This window comes from Rhinopithecus bieti, unplaced genomic scaffold, assembly GCF_001698545.2.
Source record: "Rhinopithecus bieti isolate Rb0 unplaced genomic scaffold, ASM169854v2 scaffold_13900, whole genome shotgun sequence".
In the NCBI taxonomy this organism is placed as follows: Eukaryota; Metazoa; Chordata; class Mammalia; order Primates; family Cercopithecidae; genus Rhinopithecus; species Rhinopithecus bieti.
The window spans coordinates 2776235-2790912 of NW_016808376.1; the positions used below are offsets into that span (position 1 = coordinate 2776235).

Below are 14678 nucleotides of genomic sequence, written 5' to 3' on the forward strand. Positions count from 1 at the left end.
AGGGCCTGGTGCTAAAATAGAGTAAAACAATCAATGAAATGAGTAATCAAAATACTTTAAGAATGTTTTGAACATAGAAATAATAATTTCTTAATATGCACAAGCATAATAGGTCAATAGTATTTATGTACAATGCCAGTACAAAACAAATGTGAAAGAGCATTAATGAATGAAACTGGTATAATAGTAAATACATAGTATCGAAGAAAACTTAACAGTTCTGGATGCTGTGTCATGTCTTTTTATAACACCAAATATGGATTTGTCACAAGCCACTTAATGACCCTTTAAAAGTTGCTAATGTTCTTACTTACACTCTCATCAAGTCATAAATCAAAAGAGGATTTGAAGTTAAGGCCCATGGTTGGAATTTCAATGCAGTCAAATACCTGTTCTCTGTTGGCGGTTGAGTGAGTGGATGATGATGGTGAATTTGAGAAAGAAAGGGTTCTTACTAAGTGATTGTCGCGTTGCAATGGGTTGGCCAAGCCCTTTAAATTTTTGACTTGAGAAATTGAAATGTATCCTAACGTATTAAACTTCACAAAGATGTTTATACTCTGAAAAGATCAGTACCTCTTTTTCAGCACCCACTACAGAAGATGCTATAATGTATCACACGATTTTGGGTTCTGATCAGCCAAAACGTCACAATTGTATTTTCTTTTTTAGAGGTCATCAGTTCAGTAGATAGCTGATTTTCTGTATGTAATTCTGTGCCTTTAGTATCCCCATTGGCTTCCCAACATGTAGTGTATATACCTTCTGGCACACAGTAGGGCCTCAATAAACATTTTTGCAAGAATGAATTCAAATTGAATTTGAAGAATAAATACTGGAACAATAAAATTGGCCCCACATGAATGTGTGGGGATCTACTTGTTGCAAACCGTCCAGGATGCAGATTAATATGCAGTATGCACGTGAATATCTGGAAGTCAGCAAGATACAGTAGTGAGATGTACACCTCTACACAAATTGATTTTTTCAGCTTCATTTGATTGGTAACATTGATTCAAATGTAGTCATAAGACTCACACTAATGGCTCTTTTAAGAGATAAAAAGGAATGTGTGCTTTCACCAGCATTTTATATCCGGCCGGGCAGCTGCAAAGAACCTGATGCTACAGGCGTTTAACATACTCTCCTTGGATTGTTGAAAAGGGGAAAGGAAGAAGGGGGTCATTAGAAATTCTTGCCCTTGCTTGTGGGGAAAAGAAAGAGCTTGCTTGTAGTAGGAGGGAGTTGTATTTGTGAGTCATAGGGATCCATTATCCATATCTGCTGAAGGGCTGTCAGATACGAAGTAAATTTAGAGACCTGCTTGTCCCTTAAGCCGTTCATTACTGTTGATCGGTGCCAGTGGCAGGCAGCAGTATTTTTAGAGAAGCGAATGATACGGAATTTCTTCATGTACAGAACATTGGCTGATCCCATTACTCAAAGCTATTCAAAAAGTCACGGCTGACGCTTGATAGAGTTGCAGAGGAAAAACAATAGACCTAAGAAGCAAAATACTGAAATGCATGATGAAAACATAGGGAGATTGAAGTTACTCATCACCACTTTTAATCCAGTTTGGTGCTGCTGGTTGTCAGTGGTATTAAAAATATAATTTTCACAGGAATCGATTTTATGCATGTCTCTTGGCCCTATCATAGAGTGAAAAATAGGCTGATTTTCACATCTTATACCACCTTCCTTTGAAATATATCTGACATTTATGCTTTGACAATGGGTATGTGAAGAAGAAACATGAAGGACCTTTTTCCGTGTAGCGGCCAGCATGGTGCTGTATCTTGGTTTCCAAGTGATAAATGCAGGAAAACAGCAAACAGTTTAAAAAATGGCCTTAATCCTGCAGGACAGTATTCCTAATTTCTAGATAAAGTCCTTTTAATTTAATATTCTAAATTAATATTTTGAATTGCTTCTCTGCAAGAACACTAGATCGCAGAAATGTACAAACCATCCTTCAGAAGACTAAAAGACTAAGCCATCTGCAGTTGTAACTGTCAGTGAATGGCCAAGACTTATCCACAGTGGAGCCTTTTCAACACTCTATTCTTAGACTTAATTTTTGAAATCTAATCACCAAAGGTGCCTGAGTCTGTTGACTTAGTTCAACAAGAAATCTGTGCATGTTCACAAACTTACATGTTCAAGAAGCCAGTGCATGTTCACACACTTAACACGTAGGAGAAGTCTGCATGTTCACTAAGTTAAATGTATGAGAAGTCAGCACATGTTCACTAACATACACATGAGGCCTGGAGGCTAAGCAGAAACTGACCAGCAAGGCTTCAGGTCTCAGGTCTTGAGCGCTAGTGCTGCAACTGGGTGTGCTGATTATTTGGCAAAATCAGTTGGTGGTTTTCAAGCTGTGGAGAGAAGAGTGCCTGGTGAGTTCAGCGAAGCAAGTTGGATGTCCAGTGGTGGTAGCTTCACTTGTTAAATTCAGTGAAGAAAACAAGACCCTGTGCTCCTTTTGATGACACAGCCAAGAAAATTATCAGAATTTGTCAAAAGAAATTTTGAACCAGGGTATTAGGGTGGTGTCTATTAAAAATTCATCAGTAAGTTGTTTATGTCAGTTGGAGAAGTACACTCATCATAGTAGAATAATTTATTCATTGTTAACCAACACGTACACAACACTTAAACTAGGGCAGATACTATTTTGAATGGCTTACAGATACATTTAATCCACATGACAGTCATATGATTTAAGTAGTATGATCACACTCTTTTTAGAGATAAGGAAACTTGGGCATGGTTAAGTCTTGGGCCCAGGATCACACAGCTGGTAACGGCAGAACTTGTATGTGAACCTGAGAGGTCTGGCTTCAGAATGCACGTTCAATCCACTATGCTACTCTGCTTCTGAGTAATACAAGGCAATGATTTGTAAATCACAGTGATAACCTATTTTATTCCTTTGTATCATCCTACTCTACTCACCTCTTTTAGGTTCATTAAAGGATTTAGTTGAATGCCAAATGTGTGGACTTAGAAGAACGGGCTTTGAGTTCTGACATTGGCTGTGTGGCTTTGGAAGAGTCACTTTTCTGAGTTGCTTTCTTCATTCAATGGGTGTGACAATATCAATCCTGCTGATTTCACAAAAGTCAAAATGTTTTGCCCTGTAGAAATTCGTTAGGTGTCATTCGAAAAAGCCAGTGGCTCTCCAGGGATGAGGATGCTTAAAGAGGTCTTGCTGTCTACCTGTGTTTCCAGCTTTCCCATTCTCTGCAGCAGCTCTAGAGGCCCCTCCTTTAGACCTGGGTCCGCCTTGAGGTGTTGTTACATAATATTTATGATAAAATAAAAAACCACGTGTGTGATGGTATCATGACATGAACTTAAGCCTTGCTGACATTAAAATGGAGCAGGTGGTCTCCATTCCTAGGTGAAGAATAACAAGATCACCCAAGTGTTTTTAAAATGTGTGACTCTTCAGAGAGGGTACCTTTGAGTGGCTCTTCCACTGACCCCAGAACTTCCAAAGCATCAGGCTTAGGTTGAATAGGATTCATCTGAGCCTCTGGTTCTGATCTTGTAAAAGCTAACTCATGCATGCACAACATGATAGGCCCTGTCACGCCTCACAGCCTTTTTCTGCGCTATCCTTTTATACATTTTTTATAAGGCAGAGTGCATTCAAAGCATTCTGCCTCAAAAGGCATTTTGCTCTAATGGCTGTGTGGAAATGTTTGTTCTCTGCTTCTATGTTTTTAAAAAACAAAAGGGTAATCAGAAGCATTTAATTGTCTTAGATGCTCAACAAATAGTAATTAAAAGCTATTTTTTTTTTTTTTAGTTTTGCAGAAGTATAAGCATGTCTGTGAATTAAATAAGGCCCTGTGTCAAGCCTGATTTGCACAGCGAAGGTGATATATTTTAGTAGTGCCAACTGAGGGCTCATTGCCCAATTGCATGATAAGGAAACCCCATTTGATAAGCAAACCCCACTTGAATGGGTGTTGATTCTTCATCCTGGTTCTCTGTAGTCCGAACTCAAGGCTCAGTGTACTGTTTTCAGTAGGTCGCCTCCACTTGATCTTTGTTTTCCTCTTAAGTGGCATGCTGAAAAACCATATTCATATGAATGTGAGAGAGATGGGGAGTCTCTCCATGTTGCCCAGGCTGGTCTTGAACTCCTGGTCTCAAGTGATCCTCAGGCCTCAGCCTCCCAAAGTTCTTTGGGAGTGTGAGCACAAAGTGTGAGCCCCCATGCACCTTGCCCCCAAAACTTTGAGTAACAATACTCAAAAATATGTCACTTCTGTGAAAAGATTGGTATATTCTGGCCAGGCACGGTGGCTCACACCTGTAATCCCAGCACTTTGGGAGGCCGAGGCGGGCGGATCACGAGGTCAGGAGATCAAGACCATCCTGGCTAACATGGTAAAACCCTGTCTCTACTAAAAAAAATTTTTTTAAAAAATTAGCTGGGTGCGGTGGCGGGCGCCTGTAGTCCCAGCTACTCGGGAGGCTGAGGCAGGAGAATCGCTTGAACCTGGGAGGCGCAGCTTGCAGTGAGCCGAGATCATGCCACTGCATTCCAGCCTGGGCGACAGAGTGAGACTCCATTTAAAAAAAGAAAAAAAAAAAAGATTAGTATATTCAGTAAGTAGTTCCTAATGTCTCCATTTTGTAGAGAGAAGAACTGAGGTACAGTGACTTCAGATTTTTGCGTAAGGTTGTAACTAGTCAGCAGAAAAGCTGAAGTTACTGACTTTGGGGTTCTTGGCCTTGGATTTTCCCCACCAGTTCAACAGCTTCTTATTTGTATGTTGAAGAGAAATGTTAAAGCAAGTAAATGTCTTAGCTCATCCTGTGCAAGGATGAGAAAATCAAAAGCCTGTAGTGTTATTTTACAGCTCAGGAGTCACTTCTCTTGTCCTTGAATCATTTGAGCAGGAGACGAAGAGGTCAGCAACCCCCAGTTCTATTTTGGTCCTGACCAATGACTGCTTGTGTGACCTTTTGCAAGTCACTTAACTCCTGTGTCACTCTCTGTGAAACGAGGATGGAGGAGCCCTGCTCCCCTGCCTGTCTCCAATGGTGACTTCATCAGGAAAGGTGAGTGGAGATGCTCGGACAGAATGGCCTGCTTATGGCACTTTTTCAAGCCACCACCCAGTTGACCAGATACATGAACAAGGCTGAAACTAGATCAGGACTAATGAATCTTCAACAAGAAGAGGCACCAGAAAGGCGGTGCCACCACGTCACCTTCTGTGTCCCTGTAGTAACAAAGGCAGGAGGGTCCGAAGGCATATTTTTTTCCCCCTGAAACTTGAGACTTCTTGCGTAAACTTGAGCATATTTAAGAGAGGTTGATAAAATAGAGCAATAAATTTAGTTGGTGAAATTCAGTAGATAGGCAACCTAAAAGTCACATGTTACTTTGGTACAATCCTGTGTCCTCAGGACAGTAGCTGTCCACTATCAATACCTCCAAAGAAGCTGGGGAGTTGCCTGGGATTCAGGATAGCAGACCTAACTTCTTTCATAGCACTGTAAACAAAATTGTAAACAGAAAAATAATGTCTTATAGTAATCACATTTATGGTTTTCTCTAGCATAGGCTTATCCGTTAATAACTTATTTAATCAATTCCAGAAGAAATGTGTCATTCAGAAATGTCATGTTTGTACTATAAATCTTTAGTTCCTTTTTACCAACAAATTGACTATTTTAATATTTAAACTTTCACAAATTACTTTAAAAAATCAAAACCCTAGGAAAAAAAATGGGTGAGGGATACAAACATACAAATAGGCTTTTCACAGAAAAAGAAATAGAAGTTGTAAATGTACACATGAAAAAGCCTTTATTCTTCTCCCCAGTAATGATCAAGGGACTAGAACACCACAGTGACGAAGACGATGGGGATATCTGGGTTCAAATCCTAAGGGCACTGGTGATTTGCCTGGCTGCTTGATTTTTCCCCCTCTTTTTGGTTTATTGACATATTATTTGCGTATAATAGAATTCATCGTTTCATGGGTACACTTTGAATTTTGATAATCGTAAATAATTGTGCAGCTTCCGCCCCAACCCATTTAGTTACTTGTTTATGCTTCCATTTTCCAGCTGTTAATTTTCCTGACATAAGCAGAACTTGGTCGGATCAATGCTAATACTCCAGGTGAAAGGAGAAGTTCATTTGAGTCAGCAGGCATCCTCTGAGCATGTCGTGTGTGTCAAGCACCTTCGCCAGGTGTGGGGGGATACTGTCTTTAGAGTTCATGTACCAGAAGGATAGATATTTGCTCACAAATGTATGCATATTTAGCCAAAGGAGCAAATATTCCCCAAATAGTTGGTAGCAAATAGCAAAACTGTGCCATTCCCTGTGCTCCCTCCCACTAGAAGCAAAGAGAAAAGCTTTGCTGTGTTTCGCTCCTTAGTTTTTAATGTTCTAACAGGGTTGCATTTCACCTGTTGCTATCATTGTTTAATAACAGAAAATGAACCAAGAGAGCATCGGGTTTCAAGCTTACTTCTTGTTATTATTTAGAGACATGCTAACAACCCACACCATCTATGCAATTGAAATTTCTGCATCTCCAAAGACCCTTTCCCCGCCCCGCCAGAAGTACCAGCTGCCACTCAGAGAGCATTGTTGCCCTTCAGAAATCCCAAGGAGAATCTAGGACAGCTGCATTCAGCTGTGAAACCCTGAAAGAGCCTTTGCTGTCACCTTTGCTGCATCTAGGGAGTGCTTAATTTCTCCTCCAGCTTCCCCACCCCTCACCAACTCTTGCAACCCATCCACACTGTGGCTGGTTTGGGCCCTTGATTTCCTAGATTACTACCTGAAATCAGAAAAGGGCCATAGTGAGACTTACCGCAGCACTACAGATAGCGCTGAGGCTCTTACAAATACTTTTTGAGTGCTCCTGCCTGAAGCTTGGAGTCCTTGAAGTGCAGAATTACTGCAGGTGCAGCTCAAACAGTGCACGGATTGGCCACCCCATACCTCTCAAATCAACAGCTTTTAAGCGCGTCCATTTGCAGACGTGCCAGGAGCTTGAAAGGAGGTGTGTAGCCTGTAAATGAGCCCAGTGTCTACAGTTTCCATTGTTTAGACCCCAAGACATGTTATTGTCGGGGACAGAAATCACCACCTTAGACCTGTATCTTGCCTGTGACGTTTATAAGTCTGTGCAATTGGACTTTTCAACTACATACTATTTTGCAAATTCAGAAATAATAAAATTCCCACCAATTTCCAGGCATAGAAAACCAATTTCTTCCTTGATGGGTCCAATTGCATGGTTGATAAAAAATTTTAAGACCTATCTTAGTGTTTTCAGAGGCTAGCTAGTCTCTGTGGCCTTGTGAATAAATAGCACACGTAAGATGCTGGAGTCTTTGTAGGTCTGGACTGTTTGCTTGAAAGAAATTAGGCAAATTCTTCTAATGCCAAGCCATTAAGCAGCATTTTCTGTTTTGCAGTACCTTTTGTTTTTGCCTTCATTCCTCTCTCCCTCTCTCCTTGCTGCCCCTTCCTTCTTTCCTTTCTTCTCATCTTCCCTTAACAAATATTTGAGGCCCTGTGGCCTTTACTATGTGGTTGATACCTTGTTGGTACCATGTTGTGCTGGGGACACAGTGATGAACAAAACAAATAGTTGATGCCCTTCAGGAGCTCCTGGTCAAATAGCGACACAGATGTTAATGAAACACAAAAATAAATGTAAGTTAATATTCTGGTTAGTGCAATCAAGTAAGTTTGTCTAGTGCTGACAGGCTAGTATGTTTTTTTTACTGTCCTTGACTTTCATTTGTGGGGAAAAAAATGGTTTTGCTATGTCTGTTCCTTAATGAAGGATGCCCCATAGTGTTTCGTGCAGAAACTGTCTTTCAGGAGGTCTTATTCTCAATACATGGAACCCAGCATGCTCAAAGAAATGTTCTGATGACAGAGGAGAGTAGAGATGATGTACATTTAACTGAGGAAATGTGCTCCTAAAGAAAGCGCTCAGTGTAGACTGATGAGGGACTTTATTTTGTCTCTGTGTGCCAGATAACCGCATAGCCCAGAATGATGGCAGATTATGAGTTCATCTTAAAGAATCTGGAATGCTCCACACCCAGGTCAGGTACACTAGGTAATTAAGGCATCTCTGGCAAATCTCAGTTTCTATCCTGCCTTCCATTGTGTTTTTAAGAAGCTGTTGAATGGAACATTCTTTTTCTAATGCATAGCACTATTCATGATTTGGACCAGTGTATTTTTGAAAATGGATCTCTGCAGCAAGGCCTTGGCTCTATCCCTGGATCCTTTCTTAATATGACAGCCTGTCATCCCCCCAAACTATGCAGAACAGCCTTGCTCTGCAGCCTCACTCGTGCACTTTTTAAAAATTCTCAATAATGATGACAACCATTAAAATGATAGAAACCACTTACTAATCAGTTTGGTAACCAAGGACATCCGCTTTACATAATACAGAGCCATATTAAAAAGGCTTTTATGATGTTCAGAAATTGTCAAAGTTAAAAAACCTAATGGTAAAATCAGTTGATTCTTTGTGCTGCTTTTCAAACAGCTTTACCCTTCAAACAGTGACAGTAGAGAGCCACCTATTTGTGTTGATTCAAAATGTCTTGAGAAAGTAAGCCCTTCATAGAGCATATTCCAAAAGCCTTCCTCACTTGATAAGCAGTGATTAGGATTTGAGGTCCTTTCCCCCTCCTTTTAGATTTGTTCCTTTAACACTAGGAGGTACAGGCCTCTTACAACAAGCAGTCGTGAAAGAATTTCTTATGTGTAACTTTAAAGTTTTATTGATGCATATCAAGTATTTAAATCATAGCCAAGCTCAGTTTTTCTCCTCAGGAAACTTACCTTCTTGGACAGAAACCTAGGAAATTATTTTCAAGTTTGCAGTTGCTGTTGTGGAGATCAACAGCAGATCTGTGGGAATATGTGTCGGGCACCAGGTCTACCATAGAGTGGGACCAGGGCTTGAGAGAAGCTCCCTGGAGGAGGCGGGAGAGCATCTCTCTGAAGATCTAGTCATGCAGTTGCAGTATCTGGGAGTACAGTTTACAGTTTGGAATATAAGTCCCCGAAAGTAGCAGAAAGAAGAAAAATAAGGGCAAAAGCATTGCACATCCAGAGTTTTCCAGTTCCTCCCGGTCCCTCAGTCTCCTAGCTCTCCAGTTGTGTGTCTGGAGTAAGATCCTAGATGTGATGGGAGGAAGCACTTTTCACAACCATGAAGATTTGTGATTTCTGAAGTCCTTGCTTACAAGGACACTGTTTGGAGATCCCAATTCTGAGGCAGGGTATGTTTTTTGTTTTGTTTTTTATTTTTATTTTTTTTAGACACAGAAGCTTGCTGTGTCTCCCAGGCTGAAATACCATGACGCAATCATAGCTCACTGCAGCCTCAAACTTCTGGACTCAAGAGATCCTCCTGCCTCAGCCTCCTGAGTTGCTGAGACTACAGGCACATGCCACCACCCCTGGCTAATTTATTTTATTTTTTGTAGAGACAGGGTCTAGCTGTGTTCCCCAGGCTGGTCTCAAACTCCTGGGCTCAAGAGACCCTCCCACCTCAGCCTTCCAAAGTGCTGGGATTATAGGTGTGAGCCACCATGCCTGGCTGAGGCAAGGTTTTGATAGGTGGTGAGGGTTAAGAGTTGGGTGATAATCCTCTGTGATGTTAGTGAGTCTCTGAGGCTGAACACCATGTTGGGACAGTTCCTTAGCATGAGACATTTGCTCTTCGCAGAAAAGAGCCTGCTACCCCCATCCTGCTGTGCAGTGGCCATCACTTCTCTAGTGATGAGCACATTGATAAGGCACAATCCAGTGAAGTCCTGCTAAGATGAAAGACAAGGAAAAAAATATTAGGCTAATATGTACGGAAACGTGAAGACCTGTACCTTTTGTTTTTCTTACTGTCTCTTGTTTCTTGTGTCCCTGTCTCTTTGTATTGGTCAGTTCTCATGCTGCTAATAAAGACATACCCACGACTGGGTAATTTATAAAGAAAAAGAGAGGTTCAGTGGACTCATAGTTCCATGTGGCTGCGGAGGCCTCACAATCATGGCTGAAAGTGAATGAGGAGCAAAGTCACGTCTTACACGGCGGCAGGCAGGAGAGCTTGTGCAGGGGAATTCGTGTGTATAAAACCATCAGATCTCATGAGACTTACTCACTATCATGAGAACAGTATGGGAGAACTGCCACATGATTCATTTACCGCCACCTGGTGCTGCCCTTGACACATGGGAATCATTACAATTCAAGGTGAGATTTGGGTAGAGACACAACCAAACCATATCGCGCTCTCTCTCTGTCTTTCTTGATAATGAAAGATTAGAGATCAGTGTACATATACATACCTACACACTCAATGTAGTTGCTGTTATTATTCTTGATGACGTTCCTATGAAATGAGATTGATTCCACCTGTTCATGAGCCTTTTTTGAGAAAAGGACAATATCCCTTAGCTTCTTCATTCCTAACAAAGATGGACATGGGATGGGATAAAGGTGGCTCCATTGAAAATAAATTGCAATACAAAGATGAATGCAATAAACTTGACGTTTTTTAGATCTAAAACAAACTGATTCAGCATTTTAAAATGTAACATGAAATGGCAATGTTTTAAATTTTTCAAAAATTGGAGATCATTTGTGTCAGGTGAATGGGAAGTTCAGCAAGGCGTTATCATTTCGTTATTCAGTCATCTGCCCCACATGCATCTGTTAAGTACCTACCATGTGCCAGGCACTGCAATAAGTTCAGAGTGTACATTGGTACGCACAGCTTTCATGGTCCCTGATCTCATGGAGCTTACAGTCTGTCATACGTGAAATTTCCAAAGATGCTGAAAAGATTGAAAATTCCTTTGGTACATACTCATAAATTCTTATACTTTCTATGACTTATGGACAGCATATTTCCCTTTGATTCGTGCATGCTTATATATATTTTTTTATAGTGTGAGGTTTTTTTCTTACAGACCAGGATGGGAGAGAAAAAATGCTGACTTTGAGATTTTCTTTCCTGGAGCAACAGGTAGATTACCAACAGGCATAAGGCAGAATTTGCCCCCAATATTGTGTGACATTGTTTTACTCATTACTTCAATCTATATGGCTTCCTTTCTAACGGGAACCACTTAGCTGGACCATTAAGTATGATGGTTTCAGGTTCAACAGGCTGTCTTTTGAAATTGACCCAATCAGTGGTGGAAATGGCCAAGAACTTACACAGATGTAGTGTGAGGACCTCTGGGCCCAGTTGAGTGCAGATCATTCAACAGCAGGGGCCGCCCAAACCAAACTCTCGAGCAGTCTTAGGCCCAGGGCTCAGGGAGTGAAAGAATAGCCAGTTCTCTTGTTGGTTGTTAATTTGGATGTAAATCTAAACTTTTCAGAGCTAGGAATCTGGATTATTCAATGTCCTTTGTTATTTGTAATGTGGCCATAGGGTGAAAGCCCTTGGATATGCTCCATTGATAAAGAGAGGTAGGTTTAGGGTGGTAATTGGATAAAAATATGAGAGTTTCACACAAGCAACCAGTGGCTCAGAGGGGAGAGCTCAACCATAGCAACTAAATTTTGAAAATACTTCTCTCGAGGGGATTAAGTCTCTCAATTCACTCCCTTTAAAAAAATAAATACATAAACCAATGATCTATTATAACATGCTTTCTTCATTTTAATTCACTTCACAATGGTGCAGTGGTCCAGGGTTCATGCTGTTAGAGCGGTGATGGTAGCATTTTGCCTCACTGCTGTCACCTCTCAGTTTTGCTGTCCTGCCCACTTACTTTGTCACTACAGCCTTAAATCCCTACTGCCCCCATTAAAGTGTCTACTTGTCTCCTAAAACTCATTTATACTGTTTGTTCTTGATGTCTTCCTTGGCAACTTAATTTATATGTCTGCTGTTTTTCAAACGGAGTAATACTCTGCGCTTACTCTAAATTTTGTGTTTTTAAAACCACAGCTTTTGAGTTTGTGTGGCTTCTACCAATGTAAACCACTCATCTCATTTTTCTGTCAACACACGCTTATAATTTTCTGTGTATTTCCTCAAATTTTCTTCCCATCTGTCAAAATAAGGTCTTTCTGTCCACTTGACATGAAATACTATGTCCTGCAACTATGGTGACTTGAGCTACTTTACACCTCCTTTGAGTAGTCAAGATGTGCTGTCTGGAAAAAAATGACCCAGTAAGGACAGTTCATTTTTGATGATTAATGTTTTCCTAAGTTTCCAGTTCTTTGTGTTTTTATTTTTAATTTTCCACCTTTCACAGCACTTTCGGCAATAACCAAGGAATCCTGAATCATTTCAGAACCATTTTTCGCTTCTGTTATCTGCTAACCATTTCTTGCCTTTTCTCTCACATATGTCTACTCACATTTCAAGGTGTCAAAAATGGACCCGTATACCTACAAAAATATAAACACAACCCTTGCAAGGTGGACTACACTATTAAGCAAACTAGGAATAAGAGAGAGGTTTGACAAATCTCTAGACGTTTCCAAGATGGCATTTATCATACATACAAGTATACATATATGTGTGTGTATTTATAGTTACATCAGAATACAGCGATTATATTTTCAGTAATTCCCCCAAAATGCAGACATTGTTGATGTAGGTAAAAATTGCCTTTCCCATGGTTCACTCTGGCTGCAGCTAATTAATAGAGCTGTGTCCAAAAATACAATGTATTCAAAAATATAGAATAAAACAGTCATATCTGTGGATAACAGAGTAAGTCTTTGATATTTCATAAATTTCATAATAAATACATTTCTGGTAGTTAGCATTTTATATTTCCTACTGCCTTGTAATAATCGGAGCATTTGCCTTCATGGTTTATTACATGCCCCAGGGGATATAGTTGCTCTTCAGCCATCTGTGATCATTCATCCTTTTTTTTTTTAGTTCATTTTCAGCCTCTTTATTGTCTTTTTTTTTTTTTTAATACTTTAAGTTCTAGGGTACGTATGCACAACGTGCAGGTTTGTTACATAGGTATACATGTGCCATGTTGGTTTGCTGCACTCATAAACTCGTCATCTACATTAGGTATCTCTCCTAATGCCATCCGTCCACCAGCCCCCTGCCCCATGACAGGCCCCAGTATGTGATGTTCCCTGCCCTGTGTCCATGTATTCTCATTGTTCAGTTCCCACCTATGAGTGAGAACATGTGGTGTTTGGTTTTCTGTCCTCATGATAGTTTGCTCAGAATGATGGTTTGCAGCTGCATCCATGTACCTGCAAAGGACATAAATTCATCCTTTTTTATGGCTACATAATACTCCGTGGTGTATATGTGCCATATTTTCCTAATCCAGTCTATCATTAATGGACATCTGGGTTGGTTCCAAGTCTTTACTGTTGTGAATAGTGCCGCAATAAACATACGTGTGCATGTGCCTTCATAGTAGCATGATTTATAATCCTTTGGGTATATACTCAGTAATGGGATGACTGGGTCAAATGGTTCTAGATCCTTGAGGAATCGCCACATTTTCTTCCACAATGGTTGAACTAGTTTACACTCCCACCAACAGTGTAAAAGCGTTCCTATTTTTTCACATCCTCTCCAGCATCTGTTGTTTACTGACTTCTTAATGATTGCCATTCTGACTGGGGTGTGAGATGGTATATCATTGTAGTTTTGATTTGTGTTTTTCTGATGACCAGTCATGAGTATTTTTTCATGTCTGTTGGCTGCATGAATGTCTTCTTTTGAGAATTGTCTGTTCATATCCTTTGCCCACTTTTTGATGGGGTTTTTTTTGTCTTGGAAATTTATTTAAGTTCTTCGTAGATTCTGGATATTAGCCCTTTGTCAGATACCCATTTTTGGGTATCTTTGCAATCTTTGTAGATTGCAAAAAATTTCTCCCATTCTGTAGGTTGTCTGTTCACTCTGATAGTAGTTTCTTTTGCTGTACAGAAGCTCTTTAGTTTAATTAGATCCCATTTGTCTATTTTGGCTTCTGTTGCCATTGCTTTTGGTGTTTTAGTCATGAAGTCTTTGCTCGTGACTATGTTCTGAATGGTATTGCTTAGGTTTTCTTCTAGGATTTTTATGGTTTTAGGTCCTACATTTAAGTCTTCAATGCATCTTGAATTAATTTTTGTACAAAGTATAAGGAAGGGATGCAGTTTCAGCTTTCTACATATGGCTAGCCGGTTTTCCCAGCACCGTTTATTAAATAGGGAATCCTTTCTCCATTTCTTGTTTTTGTCAGGTTTGTCAAAGATCAGATGGTTGTAGATGTATGATGTTATTTCTGAGGGCTCTGTTCTGTTCCATTGGTCTATATCTCTGTTTTGGTACCAGTACCATGCTGTTTTGGTTACTGTAGCCTTGTAGTATAGTTTGAAGTCACATAGCATGATGCCTCCAGCTTTGTTCATTTTGCTTAGGATTGTCTTGGCAATGTGGGCTCTTTTTTGGTTCTGTGTGGACTTTAAAGTAGTTTTTTTTCCAGTTCTGTGAAGAAAGTCATTGGTAGCTTGATGGGGATGGCATTGAATCTGTAAATTACCTTGGGCGGTATGGCCATTTTCACGATATTGATCCTTCCTATCCATGAGCATGGAATGTTCTTCTATTTGTTTGTGTCCTCTTTTATTTCATTGAGCAGTGGTTTGTAGTTCTCCC

General features: G+C 40.2%; 1 protein-coding gene across 14 annotated transcripts in view; it reads left to right on the forward strand.

Moving 5' to 3' along the window:
• The window catches only part of CELF2 (CUGBP Elav-like family member 2), a 558220-nt gene that overhangs the window by 331197 nt on the left and 212345 nt on the right, over positions 1 to 14678 (forward strand). Inside the window, exon 1 of one of the 14 annotated variants that reach the window (XM_017886689.1) lies at positions 5067 to 5085. The exons of the other annotated variants lie outside the window; for them this stretch is intronic. The gene's annotated coding sequence lies outside the window, so the exon portion shown is untranslated. Of the gene's footprint in view, positions 1 to 5066; positions 5086 to 14678 lie in introns of those variants that run through there. 14 annotated transcript variants of the gene reach the window in all.